The sequence below is a fragment of the Narcine bancroftii genome, chromosome 3, assembly GCF_036971445.1.
Source record: "Narcine bancroftii isolate sNarBan1 chromosome 3, sNarBan1.hap1, whole genome shotgun sequence".
In the NCBI taxonomy this organism is placed as follows: Eukaryota; Metazoa; Chordata; class Chondrichthyes; order Torpediniformes; family Narcinidae; genus Narcine; species Narcine bancroftii.
Genome location: NC_091471.1, coordinates 130105329 through 130128559, shown reverse-complemented (window position 1 = coordinate 130128559; position 23231 = coordinate 130105329). Strand labels below are relative to the sequence as shown.

At 40.9% G+C, this 23231-nt stretch overlaps 1 protein-coding gene across 31 annotated transcripts in view; it reads left to right on the top strand.

The window, feature by feature from the left end:
- Positions 1–23231, top strand: part of LOC138757551 (uncharacterized) — a 172523-nt gene that overhangs the window by 61244 nt on the left and 88048 nt on the right. For 4 of the 31 annotated variants that reach the window (XR_011353686.1, XM_069925078.1, XM_069925082.1 and 1 more), the window contains 2 exons: positions 6186–6303; positions 14133–14287. The exons of 21 other annotated variants lie outside the window; for them this stretch is intronic. The gene's annotated coding sequence lies outside the window, so the exon portion shown is untranslated. Of the gene's footprint in view, positions 1–4907; positions 5028–6185; positions 6304–14132; positions 14288–23231 lie in introns of all 31 variants that reach the window. 6 more of the 31 variants (XM_069925080.1, XM_069925081.1, XM_069925088.1 and 3 more) reach the window with 3 other exon arrangements.

The following is a 23231-nucleotide window of genomic DNA, read 5'->3' as shown; positions in this document are numbered from 1 at the left end:
TGAAGTGGGTCGTGGTGCAGTTGATGTGCTTTTGTATTTCTTTCCTTATCTTTTTTAATTTAGGTTTCTTTAGGATTTTCTTCTCATCCCTTAAGGGTTTGTGATTTTAATGATATTTGGTTCTTTGTTTTTGTTTGATTTATATCATCTTTTCTTTGTTTTATTAGGGTATGGGAGAGAGGGGAGAGGGTAGGGGAAAATTGACTCTCTATGTTATATACTATTATTAAAAGAAATTTGGTTGTTTATTTGGATTTGTATGAGTCTTTGAAAATCAAAAATAAAATATTTCAAAAAGAAACCCTTGCCTTTAGTCTTTATAGGAATAAACAAACTCTGAAACTTTCACCTTTGAATGTCTTCCACTTACCTCACACATCCTTGCCTGAAAATAATTTATCCCAATCCACCCAATCTAGATCCTTTTTCATTTCCTCAAAATTGGTCTTTCTCCAATTTAGAATCTCAACCCAAGGGCCAGACCTATCCTTCTCCATAATTAACTTGAAACTAATGACATTTTGATCAGTGGACTTAAACTGTTCCCCTTGTAGCAAGTGGTGCAGTGAATAAAGAAGTTGTCTGTGAGCGAAACTAACAGAATTGTTTAATGGAATCTTTGCAGGAGTTTAAATAATTACAGTTGGCATAATATCTCAATCACCTGACCTCTGAATTCATGCACTTCTCAGAGCTCTTTGTGCCCCTGGCCACTGGGAACTTCTGATTTTGCGGGGACCTGCAACTATGGATGTCAGTTTAATAATGGAGTTGTGCAGTTAGCCACACCCTACACATTCTTCTGTCCCCTGCCCTGCCTCATTCCCTGATATGAGATCCAATATTGCATTCTCTCCAGTTGGTACCTCTATAAATTAATTGAGAAAACGTTCCTAAGTACATTTGACAAACTCCAAGCCATCCATTCCTCAGCTCCATCCATATAGCCTCTGTAGACGAGCCCTCTGGATTGTTCTGCCTGAGCACAGTTTTAATATTTTTCCTGACAAGCAATGCTGCTCCTCCCCCATTCTATTGCGTCGAACCACAGATGACTAGTAATAACAATAAAATCCCTACTGTCTGGAATTCAAGCAACTGGCAGCCTCAAGCATGGAGCAAAAAAAAAGCCCAGGGAATATAAATAAGAATAAAATAGGTTAAAAATACATGTTTAAAATTGTAAAAGTAAATGTTCTCTGAAGTAACACATAAACCTTTGGTGAAGATGGTAGTAAATAATAAGCCAGTGGAGTACCTTGGTCATGCTTTGCTCATAGCAGCAGTTTGAATAAAGTTGTGTGAAACAGCAATGGCATCATTCAGGACAAAGAGGAGGTTGATGCCATGCCATTGGGGAGACTTTCTTAAAGGGACTCCTTATTCTTGGTGGAGGGGGGAGGGGTGCTAATTCTCTAGAATGTTATTGTTCTTCTTTCAGGTGACTCTGTGAAGGGAGAGGCAGATGCAGAAATGGTTAAATGCTTTCAAAGAATGTGACTAATGTAAGGTAAAACATCATGAGATGGGAATGTGTAGGGAGTTACCCTGTACAGGGCAGTAACAAGAAGGGGAGGTGTCCTTGTACTCCTGTTAGGTAAAACATCATGAGATGGGAATGTACAGGGCTGTAACAAGATGTGAATGCATCCTTGTACTTACAAGATAAGAGAGACATTGATGGATTGAGAGGCAGGAAGCTAGCAGGGAAAGGATAGCAACAGTTTTAGTCATTGGACAAGTAATGATATGATGATGTTCTAAGCACATATCCAAGGGTATAAAAAATCACCATTTTGCTGATAACGGCAGAATGCATTCTCCGACTAACATGGTTAGTCGCAAGTGTTACAATCCGGTAATAAAGAACAAAGAACCCTGATTTCGACTCAGTCTGGTGTTTGTCTCACTCATTCATGAACAAAGCAGACCTAACACTAATAAAATTAAGTAAAATGCTTTAAGGATTGCATATTCATGCAAGTGAAGTTTGTCTAGTTTAAGTATAGTATAGTATTTTTTATCTTTTGAACTGTTTATTCTTAATATAGGAATGTTAATTATGCATTGTGAGAGTAATTCTCATGCAAATGGCAAATACACTTATCTGGCATCTACCAATCCCCACAAGTGCCAGATATCAGGGATTTTAGTATACTATTGTGGCAGAGTATATGGCTATGTTTATGGGAGATAAATTGGGAAATGTATATGGGCCAAAAAGACTTGAATATAAAGAGGGAACATTATCAGATTCCAACCAGTGATGAAATTACTAGTGAAATGGCCAGTGCAATATTTTTCACCAAATTGGATGCATCTCAGGGATTCTGGCAAATAAAACTGGATGAAGATAGCACAAAATACTGTACATTCAGTTCACCATTTGGCCATTACTCCTATTTAAGGATACCTTTTGGAATTTCATCAGGTCCGGAAGAGTTCTACAGGACAATGGAACACATCACGGAAGGCAAAAATGGGGTACGTGTGTACATGGATGACATGATCTCATGGGGATCCACACAGAAGCAACACAGTGAGAGGCTTATCAAAGTGCTACATCCAGAAGTACAGATCAAAGCTATAAAAAGCAAAATGTCAGTTTGGTGTGAAGGAAATCACTTTTCTGGGAGATAAGCTGTCGGAGGCAGCTATGAAACCAGATAAGAACAAGGTGAAAGCAATTCTACAGATGCCCAAATCCACTGACAAAAGGGCATATTGAGAGTGCTGGGAATGATCAATTTCTTTGGTAAATTCACACCAAACCTCTCTTCCAAAACAATGTACCTGAAGAAGTTGTTATATGACAAATATGAATTCAAATGAATGGCCAACCATGAGGAAGAATGGAGTTGACTTAATAATATTCTATCTGCAGAACCAGTGTTATTGATATTCTTTGACCCATCCAGAAGGATGAAAATCTCAATGGACACTTCAAAAGATGGAATAGGTGCCATCTACTTCAGGCTGTGGGAGAAGATTAGAGGCTAGCTGCATACGCATTGAGGATGATGACCACGTGTGAATGTTGATATGCGCAGATAGAGAAAGAGTGTCTAGGTCTTGTCTATGGACTCGAGAAATTCCACAGTTAGAATGTCTACCAACATTCATGGCAGAGACAGACCACAAGCTATTAATAGCGATAATCAAGAAAAATCTTAGTGAGATGTCACCACAAATCTAAAGACTGATGATGAAACTACAACTTTATGACTTTAAATTGGTGTACACACCAGGGAAACAGCATGCTGGCTAATGCATTGTGCAGGGCAATGATGCGGAGTGACGCACACAATGAGAACTTCATGGAGACAGATGTGAATCTCTTTCCATATCTGACATGGAATCCAAGCAGATCACAGCTGAAACAGAAAGGACACAGTTCTACAGAAGGTCATCAAGAATCTGAATGGACAGCCTAGTGATGATTGTTCTTGAGGGGTTCCTGACCAAGGTTCAGATCCGGAGCTCATGTTGCAAATAGTTTGGACTGGACCCTGTGTGGCTGCGGAGGCTACGGAAGCACTGGAGGTGAATCTATGGACACTTGGTAACTCTGGGTGGACTCTCCTTTGCTTCTCTTTCTCTGCTAATATTATATCTGTCTGCCTTACAGGCAAGAGCAATTTTATTTAATATGACACTGTTTTATTACAATGACAATACATTAAAACTTGAATGTCAGCAATACTACAACATCAGAGAAGAACTGAGCATTGTCCATGGGCTTCTACTCAGACAAAGAAGAATTATTATTCTTCAATCACTGCAATAAGAAATGTTGAAAAGGTTGCCTGAGGGGGACCTTGGATGGAAAAATGCAAGAAAAGGCCCAGAACTGCTGTTTAATGGCCAGGGATAAATGACAGGATGGTTTCAAGCTGTGAGACCTGTCTGAAACATCAGGCAGAGCAGCCAAATAATCCCACGATCATAACTGACTTACAGAGGAGCAATAGCAGAAAGTCGGGACTGATCTGTTCCACCTGGATGAAAAATATTTCTTGCTGGTTATTGACTATATTTCAAACTATCTTGAGATGGTGCTGCTTCCCAACATAACTACTGCCTGTGTGATCAAATTTATGAAATCCATTTTTGCAGGACATGGAATTCCTCAAATCATCTACAATTAAAATGGACCAAGCTACAGTTGTAGAGAATTCCAGAACTTTGCAGAAGAGTATGATTTTTGACATGTAACTTCAAGTTCTCTGCATCCACAGTCAAATGGTAAAACAGAGAAAGGATTTCACATAGTTAAACAGCTGCACACGACAGTGGCTCAGATCCGTATCTAGCTCTGTTGAGTTACCAAGGTTCACTACTTAAACATGGCATGTCACCTGCTGAGCTCCTGATGAAACATAGATTATGCACCACACTTCCCTACCCTGCAGACCCAAAGAACAAAGATGTCAAACAGAAAAAAAAGCATCTTCAAAGGAGACAAAAAGCACCTATGACAAGTCAGCAAGAAAATTAAGGCCACTGGCACAACTCCAGACAGTGAGACTTAGAGATTCCAACATCTGGGTCAAGAAGGCCACTGTTCTCGAGGATGTAAATGTAAATCCAAGATCCTGCACTGTCAGAACAAAGCATGGTCAAATACTTAGGAGGAATTGAAAGACCCTGCTGAAAACGTAAATGGCGCTGCAAAAACAAAAAATGCAGAAGATACAGCCTGTGCCATAACAAAGGAAACGCTACCAGTGCTAGACAGTAGTGGACCAATGGAGCTGACACATCCATATGTGTATTCAAAGCACCCAACAGACTGAATCTCTAAAAGAAAAATAACTGTATACTTAAAAAGTTTGTGGTATTGATGTCAATGATTATGTTTAACTTTGAAATGAAATTAATACTGTATTACTGTGTAATGTTGCTAGATTGAACATCTTAAAAAAAGGGGATGTGGTGATTGGGAGTTGATGATCCTCCTGACTACTAGAGGACATTAGAGATGAATGTTCCACCTCGGATTAGATGCAAAATGGATGTTCCACAAGGTTGTGAGTTGTTAATAAAATTTAATTAATACAAAAGAACCCAAGATTTTTTATTGCAATAGAAGAAGCATCATACCCAGCAGCTGCAGTATTTCTTGTTTAGCATGTCATATTAAGTTTGATTAAATTCTGGAAAAGAATCCCTTGATTTGATTCACCTAATTCATTTTTAATTACAACTGTTTGTCAAAAAGAAATCAGTGTTTGAAAACTGTTACATTCTCTGTATTTTATGAAGTTTTGTCTTTCTTGTTCTTGTCCTTTCTGACTGTGTTAGACCTAAAATCTCAGATGCCAATAAAATACAGAATCTTTTTTTTAAATTTATTTTGACTAACAGATCTTTATTCAGAATAAAGATGGGAAAATATCATTCAGTCACAACTGACTGAGTCGAGCAAAATAATAAAATGTAGACAGTTGCTGAAATAATTCAATCAGAATTGCATTAAACAAATTTAGGAGAACCTTAACATGAAGAAGCTAACAGATTTCTGACATTGATAAATGTATGGAAAATATTTAATTGATTCAAAGTTAAAATTTCCACAGTCTTATTTACAAAGAATCGCCATTTTACCAGTCAATTAATGTAATCTAAGAGTTTTCAATCAAACATGGTTAAAATTTGTCTCTGCTCCTATTTTTTGTGAGGATTGATATATGTGCTTTAAAATGTGGTGACCATGAAGCTAACATTTCTGTTTTACACATTAATGACTTGTAGGAGGTGTTTTGTCAGCATTGCCAAAAACAAAACTCTAAGGGCTCAGTTTAAAGAGGACACTGGAGTTAATAATGCTGTCCATGGGGTGCTGGTGCCCTGTCTTATCAGGTCAAAAAACATACTCAGCACCCGTTGTGCATTGTGCTTCCTATTACAATGTGGAAGGGCATGAAACCTCTGCACCTGCTGTGTGCTGGAATCATTAAGAATGGGAGAAAACCACTAATGAGTTCAGAGTCCCGTAACGTGGTCAAAGTGGCAAAACATTACTCCAGGCATTCGCTGCTCGTCCAATAGGCACTGCATGGGAGGCACAGTTGCCATGTTGGAAATTAACTCTACAAAAGAAAATGATTATTCTGTTCTTTTAGTTTGAAAATTTGCTAGGTTTATTTCCATTAAACCTTGGAGGTCTTTTCCTGTTTTAACAGTGTTTCCAAAACTGAAGGTATCTGGACTCCTGGGTGATGACCTGTGTCTCAATGGGCAGACCTATGCATGGAATGTGGCCATTTATTTACCATGGAGATGAAGGATCAGATACATCAGGTAGCTCTGCACTTCAGGCCATCTCATTATGAGATAAAATAGTCAAATATGAATACTTCCAATGGAAATTTACTCCAATTAAGAAAATCAGATTGTCCAATTAAAAATTGCTCCTGAATTATCTAAAGAGAACAAAACGCTAAGAATGATCAAAATTATGCTATTTAGGTTGATTCAGGATGTCTTTGTTTGCAACAGTGCTCAGAGTTGGCTGTGGTGCACACCAGCTGATCACCTAATATTTCCTACTGGACCTTTTGAGGGGTGAACCTCATCAGCATAAAACCAATGGGCTTCAGTGGAAAAGAAAATGCTCTCAGATAGTTGGCTGGATTAGGGTAAGGGACAGGAAATAGTTGGGATGGAATGTGGTTAGGGAGAAGGAAGGCAAGCATTGTAGCACCCCGAGTTGTTCTTTTGGAGTTCAGGGGAGAACAGAAGTAAGATAAACAATTGCTGTATTCCCCTTTGGCTGGTTTGCTAGATGACACTATGTGGATTGAACTTTGTGAAAACTCCCATCAAATGATCACCCAAAATGATGATTTGCTTTCTTCATATAGAAAGGTGACTGATATCATAAAAGTCATTGACAAGAAATATTAACTTAGTTTCTCTCATCTCAGGTACTGCTTGATTTACTGAGAATTTCATACATTATCTGTTTTTAATGATCAATTTGTATATTAAAAGAACATTGCTTGACGCAAGGGTGGAATCCCAGTCTACTATTTGTGGTCACATCTCCACTAACAGCAGGTCAGATGTCTCTATATGATGTCAGTCACCTTTCTATTTCTTCATATAGAAAGGTGACTGATATCATAAAAGTCATTGACAAGAAATATTAACTTAGTTTCTCTCATCTCAGGTACTGTTTGATTTACTGAGAATTTCATACATTATCTGTTTTTAATGATCAATTTGTATATTAAAAGAACATTGCTTGACGCAAGGGTGGAATTCCAATCTACTGTTTGTGGTCACATCTCCACTAACAGCAGGTCAGATGTCTCTATTTTACATACCAAACAAAGAGCATTCATCATGGCTTCCTCATTTCTGTTTCAGTTTAGTTAATTCCACACCCACTCCTTATGGCTATAAGACAAAGCACAGACTATGATCCCTCTAATCTTTAGGGGTATAGCCTTCTTTTGCCGAGTGCCATTGGTTAAATAATAAGAACTATGGAGGCACAGAAGACTGCAGATGCTGAAATCTAGAGCAAAAAGCAAATTGCTGGAGGAACTCAGCAGGTCAGGCAGCATCCACGGCGGGAAATGGACACTCAATTTTTCAGATCAAAACCCCACATCAGGATAGAGAGAGGAGATACGTGCAGTATTAGAGAGCAGAAGGGAAGGGTCTTGGTCTGAGGAGGATAAAGGAGGACAACCAGTTGGAGTCAGGTGGGAAAGTGAGGTGGATTTGGGAGTTAGAAGCAAGATAGCTGGAAACAAACAATTGTGGGGGGGGGGGGGGGTGGGGGGCTGTGAGGAAGAGAAAAATATGTAATGAAAGGTAGTTGAAACAGGATGAAGCTGAAGACAGCTGTTGGAGGAAGGAGAAGAGTGGGGGAGGGATATAATGAAGGATATGTGGTTGTCTAGAAGGTGGATATGTCAGGTGATCTTTAAAAAAAAATTAAATTTAAAAATTTTTAAGAACATTAATATACTTTGGAGCATTTTGTTTCTAAAATATAATTGGATGGACCAATTGCAAGGTACATTTTGCCCTTATGATGAGACTAAAATTTCCTCCTCAATTGCATGCATTCGCTTTCTATTTCTGAATGCATGTGAATGCCACATCTGTTTTTGGACAGTCAGTTCTCTGCTATGTTTTGGTTTTAGGCATTGTCAAAACAGAATAACAAACTGGATTTAAAGAAATGATAAACTGACCATAACAATTGCCCATTACTGCAAATTAGCTTGCTTGCAAGCTGCCATTCTAATTAAATTTGATAGGAACAGATGTTGTACACATGGCAATAATCAAAAATCTTTGCCGAGCAGATGTTGGAGAAGGCACTAATGTATATATTTCAACAAACGAGCATGATGTGTTGGATAGTCTGTTCAGGCTCTGTCTAAAAATAAAAGAAAGATTAAACATGCACAAAATGCATGTCATGGTTGGAAGAGCATTATGGCATCCATTGTAATTTTTACAAATAAGATACAAAAAATTGTTATGGTGAATAATTTCCACACATGTTCAGAGATACAAAATTCTTTGGAATGCTCTTTGAAGCATTCTTAAAGAGATCACATAGGACTAATGTAGCTGGCTGATTAGAATGCTTGTTGACATGTGTAGTTAACTAAACTCTAGATCAATAAGTCTCTCAGGAAATAATGTTCTTGTGTTATGGGGCTAAGTCTAACTTTCTGTGGAAATATAGCATGATTGTTAGTAAACCTTGGCATTGAAAAAAGGAAAGGAATAAATTATAGATGATATAATAATGGAGCAGACACATAACCAAATCACTTTCAAGGAGAGAAGGAAAGAAAAAAAATACATGTAAAGAAATGCTTCAAAATAACTGTAGTATATTCATAAATATTTTATTCTAAAAATTATCTGAATAGTCTGAATCATGAAGCTTAATTAACATAGGAAATTTAAAGTAACATTTGAAAGAAAACAGAACTAACAAATAATCATAATTAATAGAAGTGGATTGTAAGATTAAAAAAATCTGAAGAAATATACACATTGTTATGACCATGTACATAAATTACAGTATATAATATAGCAACTGACTTAATGATTGACCTTTATCTCTATAAGTCATATTAGTGGCAACAGATTTATTATTACGGCTGTAAAAACATTCTTCATTTTTCTCTCCAGTCTTTAATAGCACTATTGCCTGTTCCTTCCTTAACCACTTCTACAATTGTCCGAATTTACCTCAGCAATAAAGGCAAATTTCCCATATGAGAACTTCTTTCAAAAGAATCCAACAAATTCCATAGAGAAGGTGAATTCTTTCAGTGGTAACTTGAAAAGCAACCTGCTGTAATCTCAGTGAACGTAGCATCAGGGCAACATGTAGCATTTTCTAGGTTATTAGAATCATAGAAACATAGAGCATGGAACAGGCCTTTCACCCAAATTCATCCAAGTTGATCATGTTGGCATTCTGGGCTTGTCCCATTTGCCTGCAATTGTCTCATATTCTTCTGAACCTTTCTGTTTTCTTGTTTATATAGCTGTCAAAATATCTTTATAATCATCAAGATTTTGCCCACCTCAATAGCTTTCTCTGGCAGCTCATTCCAGATAAGGTCTAATTTCTGTCATTACCTTATTAGACAAATGATAGAAGACTCAATCCATGCAGGCGATCAAAATAATTAATATTAATTGGTTGTGATAAATTATCTTAAATTTACATAACTTTGTTTAATTCTATTGTATTAGTCCTTGAAAAGGTGACTGACTGTGACGTCTGGTGAATAAATAGTCCAGTTTACCAGTTTTAAAAAAAATTATTGCTAAGGGATATGAAGTCTTTTACTGACTGGATTCATTCATTGCATGCTGATGTTATTTAATTACTTCATAAATATTTGATCTTCATTTGCATTGGTTTAATATTAGAGAGAAAGGTAACTTGAGACAATAACAATTTTTTTTAGTTTTGTTCTCACTTCCTTTGCTCTTTAAATACAGGTTAATTATATAATCTGTTACCTTTCCCATGCAAAATTAAATCAATGAAAGTAAACCTTGTTTTTATTGTTGCAGAGAACTAGTTCAAGATAATTTATTATCACATGTAGCAAGTTGTGACAGAAGTGGTTGTTTTGCAAGCAGACCAGTAGACATCTCTTCTATAGTATGACAAGTAAGACACAGTGCAGAGTTACAGAATGAGATCAGTTTTTATGGAGCTAGGGTGTGATAATGGCAGGAAATAAGCTGTTCCTAAATCTGGTGGTGTGTGATCTCATACTGCTGATGGGAGGGCTGTGAAGAGAGTATTGATGGGGTGGGATGAGTTATTTAATATGTTGACTACATTCCAAGGCAGAGGGTGGTAGAGAAGGAGTTGATGGAGGGGATGAGTTTATATATAATGGCATGACCTGCTGCAGTTTCTTGTAATCTTGGGTGAAGCAGTTCCCATATCACATAGTGACACACCCTGATACGATGCTTTCAACAGTTCACCTGGAGAAGTTGTTAAGGGATGTAGGTTATGTTTCCAAATTTCCTCAAGTTTCTGAAGTAGAGGCACTAGCATATTCTTTTGGCCATTGCGTTGATGTAAGTGGACCATGACAAGTCAGTGGCAATGTTTACTCCTCGGAGCTCAAATTGCCTATCATTTCCATTTTAGCACTGTTGATTTAAATTTAAAGTTTTAAAACTTAAATTTAAATTTAGACATTCATTTTGACCCATGAGTCTGTGCTGCTCAATTTACGCCCAATTAACCTATACCCTGGTGTGTTTTGAACGGTGGGAAGAAACTGGATGCCCTGGAGAAAACCCACGCAGACACAGGGAGAATGTACAAACTCCTTATAGACAGAGTGGGATTCGAACCCTAGTCCTGATAGCTGGCGCTGTAACGGCATTGTGTTAACTGCTATGCCAACCATGCCGCCCAATGTGGACTGAGGATTGAGCCCCACCCTTCTTCCACAACCCTATAATCGGCTCCTTGGTCTTGCTGACATTGAGGGAGAGTTTGTCCTGACAACAACCCATGTTCCATTTTCTCTCTTCAATAATCTACTTTGTTGTTAGATTTGTGCCTGCAACGGGGGTGACATATGTAAATTTCTAGATGGAGTTGGCGTGATGTTTGGTCATGCAGTTGTGAGTGTACAGGGAACTGAGTGCACAGCCTTGTGGTTCCCCTGTGTTGAGAATAATTGTGGAGGAGGTGCTGTCACCAATCCTCACTGATTTCAGTTGGCGGGATAGAAAATCATGAATTCAGTGGCAGAAAGGATCACTGAGACCAAGGTCAGGTAGCTTAGAGATTAGTTGTTTGGTATTATTGCTTTGAAAGACTGTAGTTGATAAATAATAGATTGACGTAGGAGTCCTTCTTCTCCAAGTATTCCAGAACTGATTCTAGGGATAGGGAGATGGTGTCTGGAATGGTCTGTTTTGGCAGCATGTGAACTGGAGTGGGTGAGGGTCACTGGGAGGCTGTCATTAATGTGATCCGCTACCAACCTCTTGAAGCATTTCATAATAGTGGATCACTGGTTCTTGATTGCTTCAGCAGATTGGAAACAGGGGTTGGGGAGGTTGGCTTGGATGCCTTGAGCTCCGGTAGTACAGCATTGGACCCAACAGGAGGTTACAGGGGTGCCTTGGGTAAACTTGTACCTCTCACTTTGTTCATTTTAGATTGGTCACAGTGTTTGACTACCGAAAGAAAATAGACACACACACTGAGAGCAGTTCAGTTTATACAAATGTTTATTACAAATTCAAAAGCTGATTTCACACTACAATATGCAAGCCCTTCCCAACTATACTTATCAATGCTTGGACTGGTCCCAACTGCCGAAGCGAGGCAACGACTGCACACTTGTAGTAGGTTGTCAGGGCACCGGTAGCAGCTTCTCTACCTCCCCTGACCGGGACATTGGCTGGACTCCAGAAGTTCTTCTTCTTGCTGAGAGATGTTGCCACCTCTCGGAGAGTCTCAAACTTCAGCAGCGGGACCATGACTTATATTACCCAAAAACTGCTTACCCAAGCACCTATTCCCAGCACAGCAAGAAAGATAAGCAAGCATGCTAGGCTTCTAACGAATAACATAATTTTCAGCTTATCACATTGAATACAATGGTTTATTTTGCATCAAGGCTAGGCTTCTGACAGTCTGTGACCAAAACAAGCAGGAAGATTAAATGTTCTTGGTACACAGATGTCCTTTCGTCAGACAACAACATCTCTGGCCCCTTGGTGGAATTTAGCTTATGTCTGCTGATTCTAAAACACAAGCAGGTTCTCAGCCTTGCAGAACCCAGAGCTGCAAGTTTAAAAAAACAGGTTAGAATCTTCCATTACAAGGGGAACAGGAGGCAGTGGCATCAGAGGAGGTGGCAGGAACCATGGACATTTTATGTCTCAAAAGGGACCATCTTTTGCTTCTCTTGTCTTGATAGTGGTGCTGTGCTATAGCACCTCTTTTGTGTATTCACAGCACAAAGGAAAAGGATTTTTGTCTACATGACAATAAATGGAATCTTGAATGTCAATTGCCTTTGAAATGGATGACACATTTAGGTGATTTCAGCATACAGTTTAAGTCAATTTTGTTGTGGATCTGGACTTGTGCAAAGATCTAATCAGGTAGGTTTCCTTGACTGAATGACATTAATGAGCCAAAGCAGGTTTTTGCAACTGGGAGAAATTCACCAACACAGAAACTGGCTGTGAGTGGAAAGCTAGCAAATTGAAATTTAGCGTATTCCATGTATTTAGAGTTCACGCCCGAAATGGATTTGAGGCACAGTCTGAGATGCCCCAGTTTCACTCAATGTTTCCAGACCCCCAGCAGCCTAACCCTAACAGTCTCCAAGAGCCCACAAAAAGGCAAAACTTAATTTTACACACTTATTTCCATAAAGCTAGGAAGAGAAAGACTCCTTCAAAAATATTGCTACACACAGTGCCAGAGGTTGAAAACCAACCAGACTGTATACACTGATAATCATATAACCATATAACCATTTACGGAGCGGAAACAGGCCATGTTGGCCTTTCGAGTCCGCAACGGTTCACTGATGTTTGTATGTATTTTTATTGATAGGGTTCACAGAAAAAATGAAAAAAATTACATGGTCAGTCGTCAGAAATCAGAATAATCATCAGTTCTGAAATTATAGGAAAGCAGCAACTTTATACAGTAGATATGACCCATATCCAATAGCAACGTCATGCGATGTAAACTTTGAAATTTGCATATGCTTGCATTATTATGCACTCAGATACATCCATTTTTACAATACTTTGATGCAACTCTCTTGGCCTTGGTTGTTACAACTGGAGATAGATAGCAAATGATACTGGCAGATGTATACATAAATCAAAGAAATTAAGGTTTCCTGCTGAAATCTTGTAGTAACCAGAAATAAACAGTTTGGTAGTGTCTACCTGTTGTTGCACACATGTTTTAATTGATAAGCAGTTTCAGATTGACTGCAAACCCAATACTGGAAAATAAAAATATACCTGCTGAAAATGAAGACAATGTAAGTGCTGATCTATTTAAAATAAATAAACTTCTCTTTCTTTTAAAATAAATGAGAGAAATGTTTTTCAGATTATATTCACATGGTGGGATCAGCAACTGTATTTCTTAATACTAGTATATCAAGGTTAATGTTAGCACTGTGCAGTGAAAAGTTGGTGTTTGCATTTAGTTATTTATTTGCATTGTATTGGTCTTATGCAAGGTAATGTTATCCTGGTCTTTTAAATGATATTCACAAGGAAGCAATCTTGCTATATTCACTGAAAAATATTTAATAGTTTCTGCTTGATCTCACGGACGGTAGCGTACTGAATAGTTGGTTAGCAGTCACACTTCACTCCTGAGCAGAGAGACTTGATGTACCTAGTGTCTGACGCTACAGCTTTGACAGCCATAATTGTCATTCTTTACATGATCCCATTTATTTGACTGGAGCCATCCATCTTGGTAGAATGGTTTAGTGTTTAGTATTAATTTATTTTCATTAATATTAATGTTTTTAACCAATATATATTATTTACATGTATTTCCAGATTAATTTAATATATTTTCCATTTTTATTACTGGCAATTTGTTTTAGGAACATAGAAAATTAATGTATAAGCCATTTGGACGTACAAGCTGTTGGGACATCCTGGTACAGTCTGTGGTACAAGGTCAGAGGACTGGCTGCTTGAGGGTCAGTCACTGCTGACAGACCACTTTGCATGAGGGACAGCTGCAGCAATGCAAGAGGTTAGTTCAACAAGGGCACCTTCAGGATGTAATTATGAGCTGTGGATATTCACCTTTGGGAAATATGCCATGCACAAGAATTACTTATTTTTAGACGTGCCCAAATCTTTTGACTTGGAAGCCTGTTGTTAGATAGAACCAGAAAACTGCAGACAGCAACTATTCTTCACCTCTATGAATATGGCATGCTAGCACAGATGATGCTAAATGTCAGAGGTAACTCAAAATGGCAAACAATGTTCATATAATATCAAGCACAAAATTCAATGGTGCATACAATGCCTACAAGAAGTAAAAACACAAAACCGGAGAAACTCAACAGGTCAAACAGTGTCCTTTATAGAGCAAAGATAAAAATACTTAATTGACGTTTCAGGCATGGACAAATGCTGGCAGGCGTCCAAATAAAGAGGTAAGTGGAGAGGTGTAGGAGGAGGAGCATGGTAGAAAAAGCAGGAGATAATAGGTGGAAAAAGGAGGGAGGACACAGCCGTATGCAAGGGCATGAAGGTTGGTGAGGTGAATGGGGGGAAGGGGGTGGAGTGCTGAGGGAAAAAAGACTGGGGAAGGGAAGGGAGGAGCGGAAGGGAGAGCAGGTAAAAAGAAACCCGAAAAGTCAATGTTAATGCCATCTGGCTGGAAAGTGCCCAGATTGAAAATCAGGTGTTGTTCCTCTAATTTATGGGTGGTCTTGGTGGGATAGTACATTAGGCCATGGGCAGACATATGAGTGGGACGCAGAACTGAAATGGTTGGCCACTGCGACATCCCTGTCGCTGGTGCAGGCAGAGTGAAGGTGTTCAGTGAAGCGATCTCCCAGTTGGTGCCCTGTCTCTCCGATGTAGATAAGGCCACAAAAGGAGCACTAAATGCAGTAAATCAGTCCTGTGGATACACAAATGAAGTGTTGCTTCACTTAAAGCCCTGTTTGGGATCCAGAACTGTGGTGAGGGAGGAACCTGCAGATGTAGCGATGGTTAAATTTTTTCAAAGAATGTGACTGAAAATAAAGTAAAATGCTTTAAGGTTTATATATTCATACAAGTGAAGTTTGTTCAGTGTAAGTGCAGTATAGCATTTTTGTCTTTTGTTTTTTAAACTGTTTATTCTTAATGCAGTTGTATTACTAGAAAATACACTTATCCAGCATCTATCAATCCTTGTAAGTGCTGAATACCAGAGGTTTACAGTGTATATATCTATCTATCAATTGACCTATCTATAACCTACCATGTACCATCTCTCTCTCTATCTCTCTCTCTCTCTCTCTCTCTCTCTCTCTCTCTCTCTCTCTCTCTCTCTCTCTCTCTCTCTCTCTCTCTCTCTTCTCTCTGTCTCTCTCTTGGATATGTGGAAAAGGCAGGTAGGTGGAGTTGAGTCAATGATCAGATAGCCATGATCTTATTGAATGGTGGAGCAGGTTTGACAGACTGGATGGCCGACTCGTGCTCCTATTTCCTATGTTCTCACACAAAAACACACACACACACACACACACACACACACACACACACACACACACACACACACACACACACACACACACACACACACACACACACACACACACACACACTGAGTGTGTGTGTATTATATATATTTATACCATGGGTCCTCTACCGGCATCACCTACGGCTCCTAGAACACTTCCACCAGCGTTGTTTCCACTCCATCCTCAACATTCATTGGAGTGACTTCATCACCAACATCGAAGTACTTGAGATGGCAGAGACCGACAGCATCAAATCCACGCTGCTGAAGATCAAACTGCGCTGGGTAGGTCACGTCTCTAGAATGGAGGACCATCGCCTTCCCAAGATCGTGTTATATGGCAAGCTCTCCACTGGCCACCGAGACAGAGGTGCACCAAAGAAGAGGTACAAGGACTGCCTAAAGAAATCTCTTGGTGCCTGCCACATTGACCACCGCCAGTGAGCTGATATCGCCTCAAACCTGCATCTTGGTGCCTCACAGTTCGGCGGGCAGCAATCTCCTTTGAAGAAGACCGCAGAGCCCATCTCACTGACAAAAGACAAAGGAGGTAAAACCCAACACCCAACCCCAACCAACCAATTTTCCCCTGCAACCGCTGCAACCGTGTCTGCCTGTCCTGCATCGGACTTGTCAGCCACAAACGAGCCTGCAGCTGACGTGGACATTACCCCTCCATTAATCTTCATCTGTGAAGCCAAGCCAAAGAAGAAGAAAGAAGAGTATATATATATATATATATATATATATATAGATATCTATATCTATATATATATAGATATAGATATAGAGAGATAGAGATCAGAATCAGAATTTTGATGTCATGAACAAGTCATGAAATTCAACATTTTGTGGCAGCGTTATAATACCAACATTTACATTATAACCATCTAACAACTTTACTATAATAAAATAAAAATGATATTGCATGAAATGTAAGGCAGTGTCTTTGGTTCATTGATTATTCAGGAATCTGGTGGCAGTGGGGGAGAAGCTGTCCTTATGCCGCTGAGTGCTCATCTTTAGGCTCTTAAACCTCTTTCCCAATTGTAACAGAGTGTAAAGGGCATGGCCTGGGTGGTGGTGGTGGGTCTTAGAAAGTAGAGGCTGCTTTTTTATGACACTGCCTCATGTAGATGTCCTCAATGGAGTGAAGTCTGGTGCCTGTGGTGTCACAGGCTGAGTTAACAACCCTTTGGAATCTATTCTTGTCCTGAGAGTTGGCGCCTCTATAACAGTCAGTGATGCAACCAGCCAGAATGCTTTCCACGGTACACCTGTAGATGTTTACAAGAGTCTTTGGTGACGAACAATCTCCTCAAACACCTCACAAAGTATAGTTGCTGGTTAACTTTCTTTGTGATTGCGTCGACATGGAAGTTCCAGGTCAGATCCTCGGAGATGTTGACCCCCCCCCCACCCCCCACCCTAGGATTTTGACCCTCTCCACTAATGAACCATCAATAAATACTTGGTCATTTACCCCTAATTTCCTTCTGAAGTCGACAATTATCTCCTTGGTTTTACTGACGTTGAGCACAAGGTTGTTGATGTTACACCATTCAACGACCTGATCTATCTCCCTCCTATACACTTCCTCATTGCTGTTTGTGATTCTGCCGACAATTGTGGTGCCATCAGCAAACTTATAGATAGCATTGGAATTGTGCCTGGCCACAAAGTCATGGTGTATAATGAGTAGAGCAGTGGTTTAAGCATACATCCTTGGGGTGCACTTGTGTTGATGATCAGTGAGAAGGAGACATTACTTCCAATTTGTACTGACTGTGGTCTTTCATTGAGGAAGTCAAGGATACAGTTGCAGAGTATGGTACAGAGGCTCAGAGTTTGTAGCTTCTTGACCATGACTGAGGGAATAATGGTATTGAAGGCCGGCCTGTAGTAGAGGAGAGCAGCTATATGTATGAATTGTGTTTTCCAGGTGATCCATAGCTGAGTGGAGAGCCAGCGATGTTGCATCTGCTGTGGAGGGATTGTGACTTTAGATGAATTGCAGCAGGTCCAGATTTTTGCTTAGGTACATGTTAAATCTGGCCATGACCAGCCTCTCATAGCATTTCATCACAGTAGATGTTAGTGCTACTGGGCGATAATCATTGAGGCAGCTCACGCTAATCTTCTTGGGTGTTGGGATCATTGATGTCATTTTTAAGCAAGTAGGAACCTCTGACTGCAGCAATGAGACATTGAAAATGTCTGTAAACACTCTGTCTAATTGGTTGGTGCTGATTTTCAGTACCCTGACAGGTACTCTATCAGGGCCTGACACCTTGCGAGGGTTCACCCTCTTGAATGATGTACTGACTTTGCCCTCAGAGACAGATATCACAGGGTCCTCAGCCTTTACAGGGTTTATAGTAGGCACTGTTTGGTTCTTCTTCTCAAAGTGGGCATAGAAGATGTTCAGCTCATAGAATAATGAAGCATCACGGCCATCTATACTGTTCACCCTCACTTTGTAGGCTGTAATGGCCTGCACTCCCTGCCATAACTGGTGTGCATCTGTCTCTAGCTTCCTTTGGAATTGCCACTTTGCTTCAGATATGGCCTTCCGCAGGTCATACCTTGACTTCTTGTAACAATCCTGATCCCGCCCTTAAACTCCCTTGATCTCATTCTCAGCAAATTCTTTGATTCATCCAGAGCTTCTAGTTTTTGAACACCTGGTATGTGCATGTGGGCACACACTCATCCACACAGGTCTTGAAGAAGTCTATGACACCTGTTGCATATTCATTCAAATCTATGGATGAGTTCTTGAATATGTTCCAGTCCACCAACTTAAAGCAGTCTTGCAGATGCTCTTCCGCCTCCCTCAACAATAGCTGTCTTCACCACTGATGCTGTGGTCTTAAGTTTCTGATTGTATGCCGGGAGTAGAAGTACAGCTCGGGGTGATCAGACTTGCTTAAGTGCGGTCATGGTATGGCTCTGTAGAGGTTCTTCAAGGTAATGTAGCAGTGGTTGAGTGTGTTGGTTCCCCTGGTCTCTCACGTGTCATGTTGGTGGTAGTATTTCAGAGTCTTCCTCAGGTGGGCCTGATTGAAGTCCCCTACAATGATCAGCAAGGCATCAGAATGTGCTGTTTCATGGCTGTTAATCACAGTGCCCAGTCCCTGCAGTGCCAGCCTAATGTTAGCCTGGGACAGAAAGTAGACTGTGACCAGGATGTGATGGCCGTAGATAGATAGATATAGATATAGATTAGATTAGATTAGATTCAACTTTATTGTCATTATACCAGTAAAATACAAAGCAAATGAAATACAATTGGCATCCAACCTGAGGTTAAAAAATAGTGCTATATCTTTGGCTTGGCTTCGCGGATGAAGATTTATGGAGGGGGTAAATGTCCACGTCAGCTGCAGGCTCGTTTGTGGCTGACAAGTCCGATGCGGGACAGGCAGACACGGTTGCAACGGTTGCAGGGGAAAATTAGTTGGTTGGGGTTGGGTGTTGGGTTTTTCATCCTTTGTCTTTTGTCAGTGAGGTGGGCTCTGCAGTCTTCTTCAAAGGAGGTTGCTGCCCGCCGAACTGTGAGGTGCCAAGATGCATGGTTTGAGGCGATATCAGCCCACTGGCAGTGGTCAATGTGGCAGGCACCAAGAGATTTCTTTAGGCAGTCCTTGTACCTTTTCTTTGGTGCACCTCTGTCACGGTGGCCAGTGGAGAGCTCGCCATATAACACGATCTTGGGAAGGCGATGGTCCTCCATTCTGGAGATGTGACCCACCCAGAGCAGCTGGATCTTTAGCAGCGTGGACTCGATGCTGTCAGCCTCTGCCATCTCGAGTACTTCGACGTTAGGGAAGAAGTCGCTCCAATGAATGTTGAGGATGGAGTGGAGACAACGCTGGTGGAAGTGTTCTAGGAGCCGTAGGTGATGCCGGTAGAGGACCCATGATTCGGAGCCGAACAGGAGTGTGGGTATGACAACGGCTCTGTATACGCTTATCTTTGTGAGGTTTTTCAGTTGGTTGTTTTTCCAGACTCTTTTGTGTAGTATTCCAAAGGCGCTATTTACCTTGGCGAGTCTGTTGTCTATCTCGTTGTCGATCCTTGCATCTGATGAAATGGTGCAGCCGAGATAGGTAAACTGGTTGACCGTTTTGAGTTTTGTGTGCCCGATGGAGATGTGGGGGGGCTGGTAGTCATGGTGGGGAGCTGGCTGATGGAGGACCTCAGTTTTCTTCAGGCTGACTTCCAGGCCAAACATTTTGGCAGTTTCCGCAAAACAGGACGTCAAGCGCTGAAGAGCTGGCTCTGAATGGGCAACTAAAGCGGCATCATCTGCAAAGAGTAGTTCACGGACAAGTTTCTCTTGTGTCTTGGTGCGAGCTTGCAGGCGCCTCAGATTGAAGAGACATCCATCCGTGCGGTACCGGATGTAAACAGCGTCTTCATTGTTGAGGTCTTTCATGGCTTGGTTCAGCATCATGCTGAAGAAGATTGAAAAGAGGGTTGGTGCGAGAACCCAGCCTTGCTTCACGCCATTGTTAATGGAGAAGGGTTCAGAGAGCTCATTGCTGTATCTGACCTGACCTTGTTGGTTTTCGTGCAGTTGGATAACCATGTTGAGGAACTTTGGGGGGCATCCGATGCGCTCTAGTATTTGCCAAAGCCCTTTCCTGCTCACGGTGTTGAAGGCTTTGGTGAGGTCAACAAAGGTGATGTAGAGTCCTTTGTTTTGTTCTCTGCACTTTTCTTGGAGCTGTCTGAGGGCAAAGACCATGTCAGTAGTTCCTCTGTTTGTGCGAAAGCCGCACTGTGATTCTGGGAGAACATTCTCGGCGACACTAGGTATTATTCTATTTAGGAGAATCCTAGCGAAGATTTTGCCTGCAATGGAGAGCAGCGTGGTTCCCCTGTAGTTTGAGCAGTCTGATTTCTCGCCTTTGTTTTTGTACAGGGTGATGATGATGGCATCACGAAGGTCCTGAGGCAGTTTTCCTTGATCCCAACAAAGCTTGAAAAACTCATGCAGTTTGACATGCAGAGTTTTGCCGCCAGCCTTCCAGACCTCTGGGGGGATTCCATTCATACCTGCTGCTTTGCCACTTTTCAGTTGTTCAATTGCCTTATATGTCTCATCCTGGGTGAGGACCTCATCCAGCTCTAGCCTTAGGGGCTGTTGAGGGAGCTGGAGCAGGGCGGAATCTTGGACTGAGCGGTTGGCACTAAAAAGAGATTGGAAGTGTTCTGACCATCGGTTGAGGATGGAGATCTTGTCGCCGAGGAGGACTTTGCCGTCTGAGCTTCGCAGCGGGCTTTGAACTTGGGGTGAGGGGCCGTACACAGCCTTTAGAGCCTCGTAGAAACCCCTGAAGTCACCAATGTCCGCGCTGAGCTGGGTTCGCTTGGCGAGGCTAGTCCACCACTCATTTTGGATCTCCCGGAGTTTGCGCTGAAGATGGCTGCATGCACGACGGAATATATACAAAATAACTAAATGAATAAAAACAAGCGCATTCAGCAAGCAAACAATTACAAAAGTACTTACAAAAGTACTGTGATTTAAGGCTGGGTCAACAGGGTCAAGGCCTCAGGAAAAAAGCTCTCTTGAGCCTGCTGGTTCGAGAGTGAAGGTTCCTGCAGCACCTATCAGATGGAAGAAGAGTAAGAAGTCCATAATTTGGGTGTGATGCATCCTTGATGATGCTCTTTTCCCTGCCCAGACAACATTCCTGATAGATGTTTTCAATGGTGGGTAATTAATATGCTGGACAGTTTTCACCACCAACTGAAGTGCTTTCGGTCTGATACAAGACAATTGCCATATCACACTGAGATGCCATAGGCAAGTATGCTCTCAATGGTACAGTGGCAAAAATCCATCAATATCTTGGGACAGTGATGTACTTTCTTCATGCTCTGCAGGAAATAAAGATGCCATTGTGACTTTTTGATCCAAATGGAAGAGTTCAAGAACCAGATGAAATCATCAGAAATGTGGACACAGGAATTTAAAGCTTGATACTTGTTGCACCACAACTTGATTGATGTAAATAGGGACATGTGTGTGGCTTCTAGCACATCTGAACTCCGCAATGATCTTCTTGGTCTTCTGAGTATTAAGTGCCAAGTTGTTGTCAGCACCCACGTGGCTAGGTGCTGGTCCTTGTCCCTATAGACTTCCGATTAGGCAAACTTGATTATGGAATTAGAACCATATACAGGAATGCAGTCATAGGTTGTGGTGTGCTGTTAGCCAGAATCAGACACACACAAAGTAAAGACTGTACAACAGGCTTTAATCCACAAAGACTTATACAGAGCCAGGCTGGTTGTAGCTGCAGTAAATCTGAGTGAGAGTTCGGGAGGCCAGCGCAGGCTTATATCCCAGAGGATGATTGACACCCGACTGGGTGGAGCTTGATCCATTCAGGCCGACTGATTGACAGCCGGCCAGATGTTGTCCTGTCCCCTTACACTCCTGCAGGTACAGAGATTGCCCCCTGCAGTAGGCCAGTGGTGTACCACCACATAGGTAAATAGGGAATATAGGAGAGGGCTCAGCACATAGCCCTAGGGCACACCCCGTGTTCAAGGTGAGAATGGAAGAGAAGCGATTGCCTAACTTAACAGATTGGGATCTGTTAGTCAGAAAGTCCAAGTTCCAATTAGAAAGAGATGAGCTAATACCAAGCTGATAAAGTTTACGCATATATATATTTATCAGAGAAAAAATCCCTTCACCACTATCTTGTGTCTTCTATGGCTGATTCTTAATAGTGTTCATTGCATCCCTCACTGCTATCCTGATCTTAGACCTTGCCCCACCCCCACTAGGCCACATATTTCAGAGTCAGAACCTTCAGAGTGAGGAAACATGAGATCATAATATTCGAAGATGCTGTGGCAGGCCAGAAGCGCTGAGCATTATGGAGTGAGAATAAGGAGATAACCATTGTATTGAAAATAACTTTCTTGAATGAGCAGATTGTGAAGTTTTTTAACACTAAATCCCAGAGGACCGTGGATGCTGGGCCATTGAGATTTCAATCGGAAGCTGTCAAATTTCAAGAAATCAAGAAAATCTCAAAAGAAATAGACTGAGCAGAAACCAGGATAAAAAGCACATATTTGAATGGTGAGCAGGTTTGAGAGATTTTATGGTCTATTTGTGTTCCTTTTTCTTGTGCTATGGTGCTTTGGGCCAGAGTTGTCCTGATAGGTGAATTTAAAAGTGAAATAACTGAAAATGCTGGAAATTTGAAATCAGAGTTATGCTGAACATTTGTCAGCTGTCAAACCTGCTGAGAATTTCCAGCATCCGTTGCTATTTTGCAAATGTTCACCACCTGTTGTGATCTGAAACTCAGTCCCAGCTTTCTTTATATTTTCTCTCTCTCCTCTATTGTCATCCATTTCCCTTTATTTACATCTTCTCCAATACATATCCACCACCCTTCCTTTGTTTACTTCCATCCTT